Source organism: Gossypium hirsutum, chromosome A08 (genome assembly GCF_007990345.1).
Source record: "Gossypium hirsutum isolate 1008001.06 chromosome A08, Gossypium_hirsutum_v2.1, whole genome shotgun sequence".
Taxonomy (NCBI): domain Eukaryota; kingdom Viridiplantae; phylum Streptophyta; class Magnoliopsida; order Malvales; family Malvaceae; genus Gossypium; species Gossypium hirsutum.
This window is the reverse complement of record NC_053431.1, coordinates 65,512,783-65,525,628: the sequence shown is the minus strand read 5'-3', so window position 1 is coordinate 65,525,628 and position 12,846 is coordinate 65,512,783. Positions and strand designations below refer to the sequence as shown.

General features: G+C 36.7%; 1 non-coding gene and 1 pseudogene across 1 annotated transcript; one reads left to right on the top strand and one right to left on the bottom strand.

Moving 5' to 3' along the window:
* Positions 1–395: 395 nt before the first annotated feature.
* On the bottom strand, positions 396–8,564 carry LOC121205026 (uncharacterized; annotated as a pseudogene).
* Positions 8,565–9,179: 615 nt separating this feature from the next.
* On the top strand, positions 9,180–9,286 carry LOC121205420 (small nucleolar RNA R71). The gene has a single exon (XR_005900498.1). It is a non-coding gene; the product is annotated as a small nucleolar RNA R71 (small nucleolar RNA).
* The last annotated feature ends 3,560 nt before the right edge of the window (positions 9,287–12,846 follow it).

The following is a 12,846-nucleotide window of genomic DNA, read 5'->3' as shown; positions in this document are numbered from 1 at the left end:
TTCAACTCGCTTCTGTAGAACTGAGTCTCTAGCTACTCGGTAAAGGTCCCAATCCATGATTGTGCCTTGGCTATACCCCGTCTTCCTTACATTCGCAATAATTTCATCTTTCAAGCATAAAATTGTTATTGTAAAGGGGAAGTGAGCAGGGCCAGAGCGTTTAATTACACAATTCCGTATCTGTCTCAAGAAGATCTTCCCCACATCAATGGTCTTTCCAGTTAGGATCCAGTACAATAAGACCATTCACTCTAATGAGATTGTAGTCCCATGTGAGCTAGGCATAAGGTTGAATCGGATGAAGTAAAACCATACCTTCACGAGTAGCGTCAAATATTATCTTCAACAAGTGTGGATTCCTGATTTTGACACAGTCCATGCAGAACCCTAAACTGTCAGTTCCTTGAGAATTTCTTGCAAATTTTCAGGTTGATATTGCTTATCAATGTGGAATATTCGTCATTTTCGAAATCTGGTAATTCAAAGAACTCATTAATAGCATTTGAATTTATCAGTACCTTGATTCTGTGAACTGGGACTTCTGTCATCTTGCTTGAAGTTAAATTTGCATAGAACTCACGAACTAGCTCCTCATTCACACTAGGTCTATTTTCACAAAACAGCTCCCAATTGAGGGTTTCAGCAACTTGACGAATACTTGCCATAAAGTCTCTATAGTTGCTTTCCTTTAATGTAAAGCCTTTTTCTGGATGCATCTGTTGATTTTTTAAGATACTTTTGTATCTAACTCTGGCTTCTTCACAGTGGAACTTGTTTTGTGTTTCATCAATTTGAGCAGAAGCACGAGTTCTCTTGCGAGGCATGTTTAACCTTTTTTTTTGTAAAAATACAAGAACTCTAGGAAATAATAATAAAAATGAAGGAAAATATGGGAATCTATAAGGAGGGTTGAAGGGTTTGTTGGCTTAGGGTGGATGAATAAAGAATGCCGCACAAGTAGCTAGGGCATACAGGAGTGGTGCGTATGGGAGCAGTGATGCGTAGCAGGGCTGGAAGCAAGTAGTGACACGGACGTTCGACAGCAGGTAGCACTTGGTCGCATGCAGGGCGCGCGGGATAAAGGCCTGGTACAAGCTAAGGCTGAAGCAGCACGAGGCAATACGCGCGTAGTGTGCGCTAGATGGGCTTGTGCTGGCCGACTGTTGGGTACTACTGTGGCTAGGGGCTTCGGCACTTTGGTGTTTTAGTGCTTTGAGTTTTGAGTGTTAGATGAATGAGAAGATGTATGGTATTTATAGAGGGAAAAATAGGAACTAGAGTAGAATTCTTAAAACAATTTAAAAAATTCTAAGTTCAAATCCTATGCAAAGATAACAACAATTAATAATTAGATATATGCTTATTAAATTATTAACTGCTATTTATTTAAGCAAAGATAAGATATGAAAAATTAATCCTAATTCTATGCTAATTGATAAAGATTAATATATAAATTATAATAGATATAATTATATATTAAAGATTATCTTCTTATTATCATTAAAAACTTATCAAAAATCCTAAAATTGATAATAATTAATATATATTATAACAGATATAATTACATATTAATAATTATCATTTTTTTAAACTAAAAACATTTATTCTAGAAGCTTTTTGAAAATATTTACAAAAAGAGGCATCTAGTTTTTATTATTTACGAAAAGAGCAACCAGATTTTAAAAATGATTCAATTAAGTCCTAGACTTAATGAAAATTTGGAATTGAGTTGCAATTTAAGACTTGGATCAAAATTCACCCTTTTATTTGAAAAATCAAAAATTGAAATTTCTATTTAGAGAATAATTTTAGGAAATTCCCAAGAAAGATTGGAGGGGTTACAAACGGTCCCGCTTAAGCTCCAATCTCCTAGATAGAATTTATTTAAACATGCTAATCCTAAAAATATACCCTAAATCATTTATTAAAAAGGAAAATAAGAAAATTTTAAACATCCGATAAAATGAACGAAATTTCATCCCGTTTAAACTTATCTCCCCAATAGTGTTTCAAGTGCTGAGCGTTAACTTGAAAATTACCTCCCTTACCTTGGAGCTCGACAACTCCGTATGGATAGACGGGATGAATAGGAAATGGACTGGACCAACGTGATTTTAGCTTACCTGGAAAGAACTTTAGTCTGGAATTAAATAACAAAACTCGCTGACCTGCTTCAAATTCTCGAACTCGAATGTGCTTGTCATGGTATTTCTTAAGTTTCTCCTTGAGTAATTTGGAATTTTCGTAGGAGAATAGCCGGAGTTCCTTTAGCTCATTGAGTTGGAGCATCTGCTTCTCTTTAGCAAGCTTAGGATCTAAGTTGAGTTGTCGAAGAGCCCAGTAAGCCTTGTGCTCTAACTCTAAGGGTAGATAACATGCTTTTCCAAAGTCCCCAACCTGCAGGGTGACATCCCTAAAGGCGTCTTGCATGCTGAATAGTAAGCCCATAAAGCATCGTCCAGCCTTTTAGACCAATCTCATCGGTTTGGGCAAACTACCTTCTCAAGTATGCCTTTGATTTCCTTATTTGCCAGTTCAGCTTGCCCATTCATCTGTGGATGGTAAGCTGTTGCAACCTTGTGTTTCACCCCGTGCTTGTCTAATAACCATCTTAACTACTTGTTCACGAAGTGGGACCCTTCATCGCTAATGATGGCTATTGGGGTTCCAAACCTTGTAAACACGTGTTTCTGTAAGAACTTAATTACAACCCTAGCATCATTTGTCAGATAAGCTTCAGCCTCGACCCACTTGGACACATAGTCTACTGCTACCAATATATACTTGTGACCAAAAGACGGAGGGAAAGGACCAAGAAAGTCAATACCCCATACATCGAACAATTCCACCTCAATGATGTTTGTTCGAGGTATCCCATTTCTGTTGGTGACATTTTCGACCCTTGACATCGGTCACAACTCTTTACTTACGCACATGCATCCTTGAATAGTGTTGGCCAAAAGAATCCGGCTTGCAATAATTTGGTCGTCGTACGAGTACCTCCGAAGTGTCCCCCACTCGGAGCTAAGTGACAATGGTATAAAATCTTTTGTACTTCATCTTCTACCACGCATCTCCTAATCATTTGATCTGCACAAGTTTTAAACAAATATGGCTCTTTCCAGAAATAGTACTTCACATCGTGAAGAAACTTTCTCCTTTGTTGATAAGTCTTATCAATTGGAATCAAACCACAAGCTAAATAGTTAGTAATATCAGCAAACCAAGGGGTACTATGGACATGACTTACCTTCAGTATGTGTTCATCTGGAAACATTTCCTGAATTGGTATAATAGGAGAATTCCCTTCTTGCGGCTCCAATCTGGACAAGTGATCTGCTACTTGTGTAACAGCTTGGTTTTGACCCTAGGTGAAATAGTGGTTTTTTAACCATAAATTCGAGTTAAAAAAATATTTTAATATTAATTTCTGTGTATTTGGTAAGTGAATTGACATGTGTGAAAGTCTCGTGTGAAAATTTAACTATTTGTGTTCTTAATTTGTAAAAAGGACCTAATCGCATAAAATATAAAAGTTGTGTGCTAGATGTTTAAATGCTTATTTGAGTTGGCCTTCTAGAGTGAAGGTCCTTATGTGGTTATTTGACCATTGGAAGTTTGAATGGACTTCTAAGGGCATGTGTTCGGTGAATTTATAATTGTTTATAAAAGGGCAAAATGGGAAAATGTTTATTAAAGTAATATATATGAAAATAAATTAGAAAATCATGTCATATATGTGTTCATCCACCGAAATTGAAGAAAAAAAGAAAGAATAAAGGCTTTTAGGTTTCAACACATTGGAAGCTTAATTTGGGTACGTTTTTACTTCGATTTTTTATCATTTCTACGTTTTTGAAATCGTTGCTAAGTGTACTATAAAGCCCATGCCTCATTTTTGATTTTTTTGATGATTTGAAAATGTGTCATGGATGAATTCATGAGTTTTGTGTTGTTAAATGGTGAAATATGAAAGCTTGATGTTGAGTTTACATGTTTTGTCTTTGGATTTTAGTTGAATTTGAGTAAATTGGGCTAATTTGTGAAAATATTATTTTGAGGGACTAAAATGTGAAATAAATGAAATTTGTAGACTAGTATGAGTACTAGAAGAATTCGGCCAAGCATAAGTATATGCAAATTATGTGTATTTTGTGATTTTGTGAATTAGGGACTAAAGTGTTAAAATGTGAAAATATGAGGGCTAAATTGTAAAATTCCCTAAATATGTGTTTATAGATGGAATTGTATTAATTGGTGAATAAAAGGGTTAATTTTGAAAACCTATAGATCAAGAAAGGAGGAATTCGGACTTAGATCGAGGAAAGTCGAAGGTTATCGAGTAGATAGTCCGAGTCGACAAATTTTGAGTACGAGGTAAGTTCGTACTTAAAATATGATGTTAAGCATGTTTTGATATCTTTATTATACATAGGTTGTATATAATTGAATTGGATAATATGGTGATGAAACGAAAGTTTTGGCACTAAGTGTGCGATTTAAACTAGCTTGGGCACTAAGTGTGCGATTTAACTAGCTTCGGCTATTTGAGGCACTAAGTGTACGATACCAACTTAGTCAGTTATTTGAGATGGCACTAAGTGTACGGAAATATTTAGCTTTGGCTAACCTTATAGCACTAAGTGTGCTGATGTATAAAATACGAATAACTTATGGAAAGTCTTATAACGTTCGACATGAGGAAAGTACAAAAGTGAATAAGTACTGGAAGCTTCAGGTATGTATAATGCCTAAGTGGTAGATGATGTTATGTATATGAATCTCATTGAGTTGATATAGTTATATGGATTGAAATTGTTCAAATACTCATAGGTTATCATTTTATGTTCATATACTATAAATGTTTTGAGTAGAGCTTACTAAGCTTTTGAAAGCTCACTCTGTGTGATTACTGTTTATTTTACAGTTATCGTAGCTATTGAAGGATCAGGGATAGTCGAGGATCATCATCACACTATCGATCTCATTTTGGTACTTTTTAAAATGTAAATATTTGAAGTATGGCATGTATAGGCTAGTAGTTGTGAAATATGTTTTGTTATGTATATATATTTAGTCATGTGATTTGGCTAATTTGTGTTTGAACTTATGGTTGAGAAAGGCTTATGATATGTGATGTTAATTTGCAACTATGGCATGAATGATGTATGTTTTATCATAAAGAATGGTTGATTGGGTTGTACATGTATGTTTGTTTCCTTGTTGTAGGTTGACCCATAAAGGGGTGGCAAGCTGGCTTAATCCAAGCCTGCATTGTGCCACACGGTCAAAGGCCACGGGCGTGTTTTGTGGCCGTGTTTGTTTGGCAGTAACCTCTTAAAAATCACACGGCTTTGACACACGGGTGTGTTATATGGCCATGGGCATAAGTTAGTAGCTAGCTAAGTATCACACGGCCATAGTACACGGGCGTGCCTATTGGCAGTGTGAAAAAGTCAGTATAGGACTTAGTTTTGGCACGGCTTGTTCACATGGGCGTGTCTAGTGCCTGTGTGTGTCTAGTGCCCGTGTGTGACACACGGCCTAGTCGCACGGGTGTGTGGCTTGAGTAGTTTGAAAGAATTGGTTAAGTTCTAAAAATTCTGAATAGGTTCGGTTTAGTTCTGACCTCTTCCTAATGTATGTTTAAGGTCTCATTGACCTAAGAAATGGACTTTATGCTTATGTTTGACTTTTGATTGTAAGGTGATTACGAAATGTTCCAATATGTCCGGTAATACCCCGTAACCTTAGTCCGGTGATGGATATAGGTTAGGGGTGTTACAACTTGGTTTTCTACTCCCTTTTAATCTTGAATTTCTAGATCAAACTCTTGAAGTAGAAGCACCCATCGATCAGTCTCGGCTTAGCATCTTTCTTGGCAAGTAAGTACTTAATTGTCGAGGGGTCCGTATAAACAGTTACTTTGGTACCTACAAGATAAGATCGAAATTTGTCAAAAGCAAATACAATATCAAGTAACTTTTTCTCTGTTACCGTATAGTTCAGTTGAGCTCCTGTAAGAGTTTGGCTTGCATAGTAGATGGAATGGAAAACTTTGTTCCTTCGTTGGCCCATGACAGCTCCTATCGCGAAGTTGCTTGCGTCACACATTAATTCAAAAGGAAAATCCTAATCTGGTGTGACGATTATGGGTGTCGTAACTAATCGACTCTTCAAATCCTTGAAAGCTTTTAAGCATTCATCATCGAACTTGAACGTCGTGTCCTTCTCTAATAGTTTGCATAAGGGTTTAGCAATTTTGGAAAAGTCCTTGATAAATCTTCAATAAAAACTCGCGTGGCCCAAAAAGCTCCTAACACCCTTTATAGATGTTGGAGGTGGGAGTTTCTCGATAACATCTACCTTTGCTTTATCTACCTCGATCACATGTCTCGTTATCTGATGCCCTAGAACAATTCCTTCTCGCACCATGAAATGTCACTTTTCCCAATTAAGTACTAGGTTTGTTTCTTCGTATCGCCTTAGTACCTTAGCTAGATTGGCTAAGCAATCATCGCAAGTATCTCCGAATACTAATAAGTCATCCATAAAAACTTCCAAGTACTTCTCAACCATGTCAGTAAAAATAGACATCATACATCTTTGAAATGTAGCAGGTGCATTACATAAACCAAATGGCATGCATCTAAATGCAAATGTACCGTACGGGCAGGTAAACGTTGTCTTATGCTGATCTTTCGGTGCTACTGTAGTCTGATTATACCCTGAGTGTCCATCGAGTAAATAGTAATAGTCTCGCCCGCGAGTCTATCCAACATATGATCCAAGAACGGCAAAGGAAAGTGATCTTTCCTAGTCGCCTTGTTTAGCTTCCGGTAATCGATGAAAATCCTCCATCCTATAACTGTTCTAGTTGGTATTAACTCGTTATTCTCGTTCTCTACGACTGTGATACCTCCCTTCTTTAGCACGCACTGGACCAGACTATGAACTGTCTGAGATGGGATAAATGATACTCGCATCTAACCACTTGATAATCTCCTTTTTCACCACGTCCTTCATGATGGGGTTTAGTCTTCATTGTCCATCAATCGTCCCTTTTTCGACATCTTTCAAGATAATCTTGTGCATGCATACAGATGGACTAATACCGCGGATGTCGACTATGGTCTATCCGGTAGCCTTCTTGAATTGTTTCAACACCGAGATGAGTTTCTCTTCTTGCTCAGTAGTTAATTCTGCTGAAACAATCATAGGCAGAGTAGAAACGTTACCTAAATAAACTATTTTAAATGTGAAGGTAATACCTTGAGTTCTAATTTAGGTGGTTCCTCGATTGACGCTTTTGGTTGGGTATACTCCCTCTTCTCTAACTCTAAAGACTCAACATAGGATTGCAAATTAAATCCCCTTTGATTAGCTTCTAACAAAGCTAAGTATTCATCCTCCTCTTCATCATTTGGAGGATCTGATGTCAAAATTTGTTCCAATGGATCCTCAACATAGTTGAGCTCCTTTTCCACTATTAAATCCTCTAAATCAGATACTGCAGAATAATCATCAATTGTGTCAGGAAATCGCATAGACTTAAAAACATTAAATGTTACCTGATCATCCTGAACACGCATCGTAAGCTCGCCCTTCTGCACATCAATAAGGGTCCTTCCGGTTGCTAAGAACGGTCTTCCTAGGATAATTGGCACTTCTTTGTTTGCTTTAAAGTCTAGGATAACAAAATTAGCAAGGAGGATAAATTTATCTACACGTACCAATACATCCTTGATTTTTCCTTCTAGATGTGCTAAGGATCGATCTGCTAGTTAAAGTGTAACCGTAGTATGTCTAACTTCACCTATCCCCAACTTTCTAAACATTGACATAGGCATCAAGTTTATACTTGCACCCAAGTCACATAGTGCCTTACCACAATATGTTGATCCAATGTTGCAAGGTATGGTAAAACATCCAAGATCCTTCAGCTTTGGGGGTATTTTGTCTTGAAGATATACGCTGCATTCCTTCGTCAGAGCTACCGTCTCAAATTCTCCAAGTCTTCGTTTCTTGGATAGGACATCCTTTATGAGTTTGACGTAGTTTGACATTTGTTCAAGTGCTTCAACCAATGGGATGTTGATGTGAAGTTGCTTGAGTACGTCTAGGAATTTCTTGAATTGAATTTCCTGTTTCTGCTTCTGAAGTCTTTGAGGGTAGGGTGGTGGAGGTTTCTTTACTGAAACTGGTTGATTCATTTTCTGCGACAATTCTACATCTAACGGATTTGTTAGTTGATCAAAATTAGCTGGTTCTAGAATTACCTTGTCGGGTTTTACAAATTCTGGTTCTTGTGAAATGAGAATTTCAACACTCGGTTGAACTTCCTCTGAGTCTTGAGCATCAGCTGTCCCCTTTTCGGCTTCGATAGTATTGGGCTCTATTGTCTTTCCGCTCCTCAATGTTAACGCTTTGCAATATTCCTTCCCCGATTTTCTTGGATTCTCCTTATCACTAGGTAAAGTACCTTATGGTCAGTTCCTAAGTTCAGTAGCAAGCTAGCCCACTTGATTCTCCAAATTCCTTGGAGTGGCGTCGTTTTTCGCCATGTATGCCTTTAATAAATTCTCTAAGCTATTGGATGATTCAGCCTGAACTGGTTTCAGAGCTTGTTGAGAAAAGCTAAGTAGCTGAGTCGGTCTAGGTTGAGCATAGTTGTTACTGGTTACAGCCCCTTGGTTACTCCAGGAAAAATTCGGGTTGTTTCGCCACGATGGGTTATAGAATTTGGATTGCAGTCATTACTTTCCTCGGTTTTGGTTCTGGGTACCCATGTAATATACGGATTCGGGGTTCGATGGACATTCTTCGAACAAATGTCCTTCCCCACAATAAACACAGGCTATACTCTCAAATTGGTGAGGTGGTTGGGCTACAAAACTATTAGACCCAGTAGCGAAAGATTCTTAAGCATTGAAGAGATTGAAGATACCTGAGATGCAAGTGAAGTGAGAGCGTCCACTTCATGTATTCTAGTGACTCATCTTCCTAACGTGGCTTGGTTGGTTGGCCATTGATAATTGTTACTGGCGATCCTCTCGATGATCTCGTAAGCCTCATTATAAGACTTAAAAAGGAGAGCACCATTAGCAGAAGTGTCCACTACCATCCTCGTGTGAGCATTGAGACCATTATAAAATGTCTCAAGTTGGATGCAATATGGGATTCCATGGTGAGGGCATTTTTGTAATAGTTCTTTGTATCATTCCCATGCCTCATACAAGGACTCATCATCCATTTGTTAGAAGGCAGTGATCTCGTTCCTCAACTTAGCGTTGTTGCTTGGCGGGAAATATTTCATGAGGAATCTTTCGGCTAACTCTTGACATGTAGAAATTGAGTTTAGTGGCAATGAATTCAACCAGGCTCGAGCTCTGTCCCTTAGTGAGTACAGGAACAACTTCAATTGTAATGCATCTTCGGGAACTCCAGCTAATTTGAAAAAGTCACTCACCTCCATAAATAGTCTTAGGTGAAGATGAGGATCTTCAGTAGGCATTCCACTGAATTGGCCCACCGTCTGAAGCATCTGGAACATGACTGGCTTTAGCTCGAATTGTTGTACCTTGATTTTGGGTCTCCTAATGCCCGAATTAAGATCGTTAAATACTGGCACAACATTTTCTCTTAAGGCTCTATCCCTATCGTCAGCAATAAGGATAGGATTTTAGGCAAGGTTTGCTTTGTTTCCTTGATTCATATTCTCAAAATTCATTCCTTTAGTCCTTCTCTGGTTCGCTTGTCTTCTTCGCTATCGAAAGGTTCGTTCTATCTCAGGGTCTACAGGAAGTAAGTCAATAATCTGGTCAATACTCATAAACACCTAAAATTATCAAAGGAAAATTAATTAAGTTAAAAATTAAACAGAAAAATAAACCAAAATGTAAAACTAACAAATTCACAAATAATGACTTTTTTTTAAAACAATCCCCGCAACGGCGCAAAAAACTTGGAACGACAAAAATGTGCAAGTGTACACAATCACAACAAGTAATAAAATGACAAGTGAATGTCGAGTTATTGTACCCACAAGGACTGTAAAAAGAATTATTAATGAAATTAATTGTAAAACACTTTGGTGAGGTAAAAATAATTTGGTTTTAAAAGATGCTCAAAAACTATTTAAAAAAACTAAGTAAATAATTAAAAATAAAACAAAGGAGTTCTAATGCACGATTTCAAATAAGATTTAATCAAGGTAACATACTTGTGTTGGATTAATTATATTTCTTGAACTCAGAATTATTAAACTCATGTTTACATTGTTACAAATAAATTTACAGCAACCCGGTAATTTGCTAACTTATGAACAAACTCACATACAAAAATCTATTCATCTCTTAACATATTCCTATGTCAATTCAACCGACTAAACAGTTTCTAGTAAGCAAACATGTTATTGCACATACATACTCATTAAACTGAACTAATCTCTTGCATATCCTTATGTCAATTCAAACGATTAATTAAATCTAATTAGGATATAAAATACTATGTGAGCTAACAAGGCATCCCTACCTTGAAATAGTTTAATCACAATAATCTTGCAAGTTATGCAAGGCAATAATATCGCCAGATACATTGCTAATTTAACCTTCAGCTACCTTAGAAGAATAAACACTGATTAAGTACTGTGTTAATTAATTACAATTGCAATCTATTTAAATAATTAATCCATTAGCTACCTCACAGTTGTAACGCAAGAATAACTTAGGCATGATTTTACTTAACCAAGCAATTTACCGAGGCCTATAACAGCATAAACATCATTTTAACAATTCAAGCAGGCAGACTATAATCAACCCAACACAAACTTAAGTTTAAGCTAAATTGATTAAAATAAGCATTTCAATAGCATAAATATTCATAAACATGTTCGTCAAAACAACAACAAAAATTAAAGAGATAGGGAACAAGAAGCAAATCCGGTGTTTCTCCGTGGCTTGACTAGTTGCTCCATTCTTCATTCTTCGTTGCCCTCGGCTATCAAGGTGGCTTATGAACATTTAATTTCGGCTCCAAAATGGCTGATGAGAGCCTCTTTCCCAAGAGAAGTAATCAGCACTTGAACAAGAGAGAAATGGGGTGGAAAAATGAGAGAAAAGTGAGAGAAGGAATGAGAGAATCAGCCTAAGCGACCTCCCTTGGCCGGCCACACACATGGCAAAGTTGAGAGTTTCAACTTTGCTATTTTAAGCTTGGGGCAGTTTCATAAAGCCACAATTAGAGGGGTTTGAATGCATTTTGATAGTTCTTCACGGGCCTTTTTGCAAACATATTTAATCAGCTAAAATGCTGATTTGAGTCAGCATATGGACGATTCTGGACTGCCCAATTAGTGGCTGGTTCGGTTCACTCAATATGGTTCAACCAGTGCTGTTCAACTGGACCCTTTCTCTATAATTAACTAAAATTAATTTATTTAACCCAAATTAAATGGGGAAAAAATTAAAATTTATTAAATTATGAATTAAAACATATTTCTAGACCATCTTAGGCTGGAAATTAATGTGCCTCGAAACTTCTAATTGCTTCTCGGTTTTGTGCTTTCAGTAGTGTCAGCCGAGCCAATTTTCGCCCTTTGCGCGAATCTGTCGAAAATAGTCAAAATTAATCAAAATTAAGTATAAAATTAACTAAATTCACATTGTTTATATTTTTAACACAATTCAATTATTTTATAATATTTAATTATTTTTTGACAAGAATTTAACCGGATTTGCATGAATTTAAGTAAAATGGGTATGAAAAAGTATATAAATTTTTGTGTTTCCAATCCGAAGCCCGTGTAACTCTCTGTTTATAACGTTAGTAAATAATTTGAACCACACGGCCAGGCCACAAGCCCGTATGCTAAGGCCGTGTTCCCCTATATGGTTGAGACACACGGCCGTGTCTCAGCCCGTGTGGCCAACACTTGGGCTATTTTCGAAGCCTTTATGTTACTCATAATCATTCACATCTTTATACCCACCAAGGACACATATTATGACATCATTTTAATGGTTTAGCATCCCGCAATATGACGCATTCATAACATTAACATCGTCGTGCACATGTTTCACATACTCACATAATGTCAAGTCAAGACACAACGATACATATTCACTTGCCCCGACATATATGACCACTTTTACTTTTGGTCTGTGGTTTCTAACCAATCCATTAAACATCCATGTTCAAACATTATCAAACCATTTCTATATTACACAATTAATTCATGACTATGACTATCTCAAATGGTCATAAAGAATGCATCCAATTCATATGTCATATTACTAACCATGCATGGAAAATAACAACAATCACATCATCACATCATATGCATGAAGATATAGTATAGATAGAAAGGTTTACACACCATAATCAATATGAGCCAGAACATTTGGCTACTCACAGTAACACATATCATAAAGATAAGTCCCTATACATGTCATTCACTTAAAAACGTTTAACATAGGTACTAATACTCCTAGGGTGATGGCTTGATAGTGTGATGCTGCCCCTAACAATCTCCAACCTCGAGCTAACCTGACAACACTAAAGAAAAGGGAAAGGGGGAGTAAGCTTTATAGCTTAGTAAGACCGTTTGAAAATAATAAGTAATTTATCAACTTGCTTCTCAAGATAATACAACTATAGTTGTACTTTTACTTATATTCAGATCAAGCTATTTTCTTGAGTCATAGTCACTAAATTATTTAATTTATATGTGGAGATACAAAACTCTAAATTGAGATCTACCAATTTTTCCTAAAACTAGACTCACATATCTTCTTACCATACAATTTTTAGAATTTTTGGCTCAGCCAATAAATACATTTTATTCTT